The sequence below is a fragment of the Limulus polyphemus genome, unplaced genomic scaffold (genome assembly GCF_000517525.1).
Source record: "Limulus polyphemus unplaced genomic scaffold, Limulus_polyphemus-2.1.2 Scaffold362, whole genome shotgun sequence".
In the NCBI taxonomy this organism is placed as follows: domain Eukaryota; kingdom Metazoa; phylum Arthropoda; class Merostomata; order Xiphosura; family Limulidae; genus Limulus; species Limulus polyphemus.
The window spans coordinates 180,110-189,989 of NW_013665972.1; positions in this window are offsets into that span (position 1 = coordinate 180,110).

The following is a 9,880-nucleotide window of genomic DNA, read 5'->3' on the forward strand; positions in this document are numbered from 1 at the left end:
ACAATATAAACGTGAAGAGTATACTAATCATATTGTAACACAATGAACCTTACTACTGCATCTCTTTTGTTGATACTGATGTTCCGATAAAAGCACGTAGACGCGAACAGTTCGTACAATATATTTATTATTATATTATCTAAGAAAATAGTAAACTTGAATGAACACTCCATCGATTCTGGCAAACAATGTAATGTTTTTAATTTTCATTCATTGCGAACCGTCAACTAATCTTCTTAGACCTAACTCGTATATGATTGACATATTTTTAATCCCTCTGTGGCTGAGCGGTCAACTTGAGAGCTTTTAACACTAACAAGAGGGAATCCTCAACAGCCGCGGCTGTAATTAGATCTCAAATCGGTCAAGAGATGGAGTTATGAAGTAAAATTTTGTACCTGAAAAACAAAACAAAAACAAGTGCCATTCTATGAACCACTATGACGCGGCTAAAAATCGGGTTTCAATACCCACGATAGGTAAAGCAGAGCTAGCCCATTGTGTAGCTCTGTGGCTAACATAGAACAAAATATTAATAATTTTAATAATTAATGTGTATAGAACATGACACGACTTGGTTAAAACATATTCATGCATCAAGCGAATTGTTTCAAACTCAATACGTTTTGACTGCATTTTAAAGCAATTGAACATATGAACAAATCTGTATGCACATACGTGTGTTTGTGTATATATATAATATTCATACATTCTTGAACATATTTATTGTATTTCGGTAAATTAAAGGTCAAATATTCTGTATTTACCTGAATCCAATATGTTTTGGAAGAATGATCACAAGAGTCAATCCAATGATTTAAATATTTATTTTTCTCATCCAGTCATTTTAGCTGCACTAATTTTAGCAAACTCTAGCCTCAAACCAAACATCTTGGAATACTGTTTAATTTAAATGCTGTGTCAGTGCAGTCTAATAAAAGAACAAGAAAAAAAAGGTAATGTTTATCACCAAGTGGTGAAATTATATGTGTCACAAGAGGCAACTTTCTGAATTCAAAGGTAAGGCATTGTCTTAAATTAATTGAATTTCCTTCACACCACGTTCATATAGAATATTTCAAATTTATTTTTAACATGTAAATTTTCTGATAAGATGCATGTATATGTTATATTTACTCCTTACTACTGTATGAACATACGTTTGTAAAATATATTTATTATACATCTCTGAAAGCTCTAGGTAATATGTAGAGGAATTAATAATACAACTTGACATATATTTTAAAAGCATGCTAAATTTGTATAATTAATATTCAAAAAATTGCATAAATATCCTAACCAGCAAGATTATATGTTTTATTATCTATATCTACGCCTAGATGGCACTACTAAAGCATTCACTTGGTAAAACTCGAAACAAATATTGGTGAGCAATCTGATTTCTCCAGTTTTGAAGAACTAATCTTGCATCATTTAAGGTTTTAAGCAAGTGTCTTAATTAAATAAATGTGAAAACACTGAAGCTAATGTGTTAAACCAGAAACAAAATAACATGAATATATAACTAAACGTATTGAAGAGACTTTAATAAATTGTAATACGGGTAAATTGTAACGAAAGTAAGTCTGATAAAAAACATTCATTGCACCTATTGTGTGTGATCCTGTATGTGATCCTTCAGGAGAATATGGACTTATGGTTAGTGAGTGCAATGTAATATGTATATATACAGCAAGCCCGTAGCCAGGTCTGGAAGTGGGTGTTCTTTTTGGTCCAAAGTGTAACTCGTTTCATGTGTAACTTATTGCCAAAGGACGAAAAAAAATCCGAATTATTTAATGGTTCCTTTTTTTCACTGCAAATAAACATTTCTAGTATGAAAATGCTATTTCTTCATGAATGCCCAGTGTTACAAAAGCCGTTATATAAAGAGACGCCATCATCAAAGAAAGGGGAAAAAAATGTCTTGGAGCCTTTCTTTACAACAACGGACGTTAACACCAGAAATACACAAACTCATTAAAGAACGTAGAAGACTCAAACGACTTTTTATAACCACAATAGATCAAACATTAAAACCGCAACTTAACAGGACACATGCACTAATTAAACGTAACATTATCATCTTAAGAAATGAAAACTGGGAGAAATTTATCACTCACTAGACGGATGTAACGATCAACCCAGAGATTTCTGGAAGAAATTCAAATCGCTCACAGAGGAAAAAAAATAACAACAATTTTTTTCAACACATAAAATACAACAATATAACTGCAAAAACTACACCAATTATTACACCAATTCCTTTTCAGACATCAACTCCCCAACACTTAATCAATCGTTGGCCAGGTGGTTAGGGCGCTAAACTCGTCCTTTTCGTGAAGAGTTCTGTATGTTGGGGATTAGCTTATTGTTTTCACAAAAAAAAAAAGAAAAAGAGTAATCTTTTGGAAATAATTCTTCCCATAACTTCACTTATGCAGCTTAGTAGACTTATTGGCCTGAAGTTGTCAGGGTTGGAGCTTTCTGGTGATGTTTTAGGGATGACTGATTCTACCTTTTTTCCCGGATAGCGGGGAAGTATCCTGATAGGTTCATGCTATTTAGAAGATGGCAGGGAAGGTTGCTTGAGGCGTTTTTTAAGCTAATATTTCTTATCTCATCTTGTCCGGGGAGGAGTTTTTTTAGCGTTGCTAAGTTAATTTTAAGCTCACCCGTTGTGATTTGTCTTTCAAAGATGTCGTGTACATGCGTTGAAGTGGTATCGTTGGTAATAGTAGTCGGGAATTGTGGAGTGTACAAGTCTGGTCTTGATGAGACGTGTTCATTGATATTTTGTTTTAACGATTGATTAGTTTGTTTTTCTGAATTTCGCGCAAAGCTATGCGAGGGCTATCTGCGCTAGTCATCCCTAATTTAGCAGTGTAAGATTAGATGGAAGGCAGCTAGTCATCATCACCCACCGCCAACTCTTGGGCTACTCTTTTACCAACGAATAGTGGGGTTGACCATGACATTATAACGCCCCCACGGCTGAAAGGGCGAGTATATTTGGTGGGACGGGGATTCGAACCCGCAACCCACAGATTGCGAGTCGAGCGCTCTAACCACCTGGCCAGGCCGGGTTGAAAGACGTAAGAGTGATGAGAGTTAAAAAGGGTGTTAAAACAGTTTTCATAGGATAGAAAAACAAAACTGGATGGGAATTAGATAAAATAATGACGTAAAGAAATATATAGGAAATAATACTACTATTGGGAAATCGAAACATGAATAAAAATATGAATAATATTAATTATTAGTAGTCACTGTTTGATACATTTTTGTGTTGACCAAATATAACGTTAAAATTAGGGGTCTTATCCCTGCGGTGGGCATAGCGCACATAACAGTTGCGTAGCTTTGAACACAAACAAAAATGTTTTGGTGTATTACTGTTTGATGTCACTAGGGTGCGTAAAAAGAAAAATGGTGTCACATATTTAAAAACCTAAGGATTCTGTGGTTCAGTTTGTTCCACAGGTCAAGAACAACTCTACTCAGACCGACACAGACGAAAACGACAAGCATCTGTACGAAATTCACCCAGACTCCACAAGTCAAGAAACAATCGACAACTACAGCACAGACTTAAACTACACGTTTCACTTTAGCCGACTCGTCAACTTACACTGACAACCACTCAACCTTCTGCTAGCATACTTAAACCCAGATCATCAGGAAAGATAAAAAAACTTCAGATCAATGAAGAACAAGTTGCTGACTACCAAAAGATTCCTACGTTCAACTTCCAGCTCACAACAGACACAATCACTCTTCCCTCCACCTATCAAGTCCTGGCCGTGAAAGTGGGTTTTTTCGTGGTACTCCCGTTTCCCACCATAGCAGAATTTCCAACATGCTTTAGATCCTTTGATCTCAGCCCTGAAAAGGACCTTCTTATTTAATGTTAATGTTAAAAGTTATTATTACTTTCTATCGTTTAAGTTTAACCCTTTGAGATGATAATTTCAAAACAAATTGGACGTACTCAGTCTGCATCTCCCTACACTCTCTACACCGCTCAGCTCATCGACAGTCCGACATCACGCATTCCTAATTCACGTTGGTCAAGAGACGTACTGTCTCTCCGATAAAAAAAACTCCTGAAGTCAAACATTTCAACGAAGACGTCCTTCCTACTCTTCTTTACTGCGTCTGCTCACAGCTCTCCCTATTTCTTGTGGCGTCGTCAATGGCAAAATTAATATTGTTAGTTTTCACTCATGTTATTTTAACATAAATAACTACCACGATTGGATCGTATTAATTTGATTTGTTTGGTTGTTTCACGGGAAATCTACATTGGACTATCTGCTGTGCCCACCGCGTGGAACTGAAACCCGAATTTTAACGCTGTAAGTCCGTAAACTTACGCTGTCTCACCGGGTGATTTGTGGTACGAAGTTATTAGACCAGCAACATATTCAAAGTCGTTTTTAACGTCGATGCAATGTACCGACGAGCCCCTCTTACTGCGGACCCCCTGGTAATATAACAAATAATAGACAGTAAGGTGTTTCTTCAAAATTGTTTTTTTTTCTTCATATACTTGTATGTACACACACACACACACACACACATATATATATACACACACACATTGTATGCAGGAAAATTATTTATTTATTGTATTTTAATATGAAAATAAGTTCGAAATTTAGAGCTCATCAATACTAACGCCGCCCCACTTACGAAAATTGCACAGAGTACTTTGAACTCTTAAAAACGCCCCTGAACATATTTCAAACATACATCCAATATTGCATCGTAAGCCTCTCCAGACACAATTCTAATTCGTTGATGCCCCAAACATTTTGAAGACACCAGGGGCGTTTTTAGGACTTCGAAGTGCTCGGTGTAATTTTCGTAGGGGGAGGGTTAGTATTGTTCAGCTACTAAATTTCGAGTTGATGTTCATATTAAAATACAATAAATAAATAGTTTTCCCACGTACAATATATATGTAAATATAAATATATAAAAAACAGTTTTGAGGAAATACCTTACCTTACAGTTTGTTATATATATATATATATTACTGGAAGACACCACTTGCCATCGGAAAAACGCAAGAAGGACAGGCAGAGTTTTAGATAAAAGTAAAACTGAGTGTATTTGAAGTAATTATTAGACATACTAAAATATCTCTCTGTCTGTAACAGAGAATTTAACAACTCTTTCTGATTTTCAATTATTTTTCAGTTATCAAATCTTGCAAGGAAAGTTTTGTTACGATGTGCTTGATTAATTGGTTAGAGGGATATAAAATATTTTTGGATAATGTGATGTTCAGTGATGAGGCTAGTTTGTTATAATTTAAATCGCTATAACTTTAGCATTTGTTGTTGTTTAAAAAAAAACATGAAGAGCGCAAATGAAAGACAGAAGCGTATTTGCAGTGTAGCATCTCTAACAAGAAACCTTCCTGAAATGGATAGGTACAACCATAGCTAAAATGTTGGAGGGGAAAGACACATGGATACCCGTGTGCTCAAACTCTCTATGGCCTCTTTCATGGTAATTCTATCATTTTTTAGGCTGTGAAATTTCCAATATTTTAGTTGTAAAACGATTTTTGAGAAACATTAAAATACCTGTTTTCATCTTAGATTTGTTTAATCGTTGGTATTAAAATTTAATTATACATATATCCTATCTGTATCAGTTTCAACTAGACTTATATCAATTAACATACACTTACTCTTGTACCCTATTTTGTCCATTAAAATAGTCACCACTTCTGGCTATGAATCAAAAATCCCTCCAGTGGCACAGCGGTATGTCTGCGGACTTACAACGCTAGAATCTGGGTTTCGATACCCGTGGTGGGCAGAGAACAGATATCCTATTGTGTAGCTTCGTGCTTAATTACAAACAAATAAACAAAGAATGGATCGAAAAAAATAACAGTTTATCGGTGATCCTGGAAATTGCTTTTCAAAATTATGTCACTTTTATCTTTTTCAGGCCAAGAAACGCTACTAGTAATAATCTTAGTCGAGTAATAAATAAGGCTTTGAGTTATCAGAATATTTTGTTCCTGCTCACCATACTCACTAAACCTGACTTGTATCTTCTCACCGAAGAAATTTTCTCTAGATTTCAAACTGAAATAATTTAACACGTAAGCATTTTCACGAACTGAAAGAGCGTTTAAAGAAACTGTTAAAAAATCCTAGCTCTGTGATTTGTTCCCTAACCTTCAAAATTTTCCATTGAATGCTTTTGGTCAATGATACAGAATCCCCGACTTATACTGCCTATCACATGTCCCACAAAATCGTAAACCACTGATTTAAGCCACTTTATTTACTCTAAAATGACGTGTTTAGTATAGTCCTTCTCTATCCAATCACATTCCAATCAAAGTTGTATTTCATTAGTAAGTGATTAAACATATGATGTGACGTCATAAAATGTTGGTATTAAGACGTATAACAAAAATATCCTCAAAAAACTAAAAGTGAGAGAAACTTGCTAGAGAAACAAGAGATGGCTAACATATTATCAAGGGGTGATATAGATGGTTAATATATTATCAAGGGGGGATATAGATGGCTAATATATTAGCAAGGGGTGATATAGATGGCTAATATATTATCAAGGGGTGATATAGATGGCTAATATATTATCAAGGGGTGATATAGATGGCTAATATACTATCAAGGGGTGATATTATCTTGGTAACTTTAATCCCCCTCTCACGGTTGTTACACCCCTACAGACATGCTAACACGTCCATGTTTGGAGGGATGTACATTCACTGACGCCTTAGTGAAATTCGATGATTATTTGTAGAAGATAATAAATAGTTGTGTAATTATGAACGGTATTGCCCAACTAATAAATTAAATCAATTCATTTAAACATATAAAAACCAAACTTTTTTTTTTTTACTCTTGATCACTGTTTTGATAAATTCTATGAACAAAGGGATTTGACTTTCAACTAAGCAATAATGATGAGATCACTTTACAATACATTTTTTTTAGTAAGAAAGTCAGAATGATAAAGAAACAAACACATTGTTTCCTTTGATTCATCTAGTATCTTGAGAAAAAAATAAATTCTTAACCTAAAGGTGGCGGGTTAACCTGATGAAAGATTGTAGATTTTAAACTCTGTAACACTTGCATTTATTCACAAATAAATTATTATTAACGATAGTACTTTTTCAACTTTTAAAAACCAGAAATAATTGTTACAGTGGTTTCCCAGATTTAAAGTAGAAGAGAGCAGCCTATTTGAAACACAAGATTTATGTATTTGAATATTAGAACAACAATATTTTTATATCTGAAGCGTAACGTTGCGAATCAGAATTTATTTGTTTGTTTCTTTGTGGTTAAGCACAAAGCTACACAATGAATTATCTGTACTGTATCCACCACGGGTATCAAAACCCAATTTGAGCGTTATGAGCCTTCAGACGTACTACTAAGCAACTGGAAAACACGAACCAGAAAGCACTGAACTATTAAATATTCAAAAACTTCATTCATGATATTTTACACAACACTCAAAAATTTAGATAAATGTATCTTTTATTTAGAATAACCACTAAAACAGTAGTCCGTATAAATATATATATATGTATATAAAATATATGTTTAAAAAAATAATTTCCAAAACTGGATTAATAAACAATCTGAAAATGTGGTTATACGCTACTTTAGCTATTTTCCAATTTTAAAAACAGTCATTAACTTACCGTTTTAAAATGCACACTAAAAATAAACAAAAACAGTTTCGAATTAACAAGCAGTTCAGATTGTGTTGAAACTGAGTTCATTGTAGACCAAATCCTATTCCTCGATTGTTTCACATCATCTTCAGCATAAATATATTATTAGGTTTCCGAATAAATAAAACGACATTTTGAAACATTATTCGCTTATGGTATTCTTTCATCTTTGTTTTTGGCAGGGTCTCCTTTATTATAAGCACAAATGCAAGCTATGGCAACATCTTTTGATTCTTTAACGTCCCCCCACCATATTTCTACTCGACGATGTAACTCTTTACACGTAAAATCTGCGCTAGTTGAATTGCATTGTTTGTTACGACAGTTACAAGAAGCTACGGATATGTTTTGAGGTCGCCGCAATTCGTCGTAGTCAAATTCCCAAGTGAATGGACATGACGCGAGACTTTCTGGCTTGCTGCTTTCAACATCAATCGGGCACATTGTGGAAGATAGTTCTCGGGTGTCTCTTGAGTTAGAAGAGTGTACGGTTGTTGTTATCGGATCTGATTCTCTAACGATGACTCTTTTTTGGCCTGCTCTAGTTTCTTTTGAAAATAAGCTGGAATTTTTTGTGTCCTGCAGTCCTTGAAGAACGTTCGATGTGATTCTTTTGCCACTTAGTAAATTTAACCAGGCAAGTGTGATTCCCTGTATCGGCGAGAAACGTTTTGCCGCTTGCCAAAAACTTTGAGATTGCTTAGATTGAAGCATTAACATTTCTTCTAATTGTTTAAACAACTTACTAAAAGATAGAATAATATTTCCTTTTGCAGTGAATCCTGAATTGGTAAAGACGTCTTTACCTGAAACTGATAGTTCTTTGGTAAACATTTTTGCGTTTGGAACAAATGCTTCCAATGGAATGCACAGAGCCTTTTCTGTATGAAAAACGAACAAAAATAGCAAACACAACTGCAAGTTACTTTGGTGTGTCATTATCGGCTCTATCTAGTACAGAATGAAACTGTGCGAGGATGTATATTTCCAACTATTCTATTGTTTCCTCAATATGGTGTAATTCACGCAGAATTAACTAGTGACTCGATTTTGTAGCTTGAGGTGCATAGTTTATATATGCAACATTTTCTTAATGTACCAATTAAACTTCCCCAATTTCTAAAGGCGTTTCCTGGTGACTGACGTTTTTGCCCCATGATATGATTCTCACTGTAAATTACACCGTTATTACTTCACATAACACTGTTACGCAACCCTCTCATATAGCTCCATAACAGTTTCCTCAAACTGAGGAAACAGTTGAATAATTCATTAAGTAAATCAAGTCCTTTTCACAATAATTCACTATGAACGAATAAAATGAATAAATAAATGAGATATTCTTTCAACACACTACATAAGTTAAAAAAATAAGAATAAATGGTAAAATGGAAATAAAAAATGGAAACTTAACGAACACATCAAACGATTTTAATCCAGTTGTTTGTCGCCTCAATGTTTGCGGACTTAATCCGGCAACCTACAAGATAGATTAAATAGCAAAGAAAGATCGAGAGTGGCCCAATTATTAGCGTGCCGGGCTGTGTCTCTCAGGTTTCGCAATTTATGCTACGTTATTACACACATACACAAAAACGCGATCTACACTTTGGGGCCATGGGTATTTCATAAGAATGGAAATCAAATTTCACTATGCTATTGAAATAGCCAAAGAGTTGGTTGACGGTGGTGTTAATTATCTGCCTTCCCTCTAGTCTTTCCCTTCAAAATTAAGAATGAATGTAGCCCTCGAATAACTTTTGCCTAAGTTCAACAAACAAACAATCTTTTTTCCAGAGTGTTTGGATACTTGATAAGAGGATCTACATGTATAATCAAATAACAAAGAAACACAGGCCAATTGTTCGTCTTCCTATAGCGTTTGAAGACTTGATTAGAAGATCTACATGTATAATCAAATAACAAAACAAGCAAGAATCAATTGTCCATTTTTCTTTTAACTTTTGAGGTCGTCATGATCCATTGTGTCGATTTGCCAAACTACTGATCTGCAGTATTGGAATATAGAAGCAGATGATATTGGAATTTGTCATTCTGGAGATATCAAAATCAAATGCTCCAGAAGGTGTGTATACACCGAAAACAATAAAGGGAGGAACAACATTGTTTATT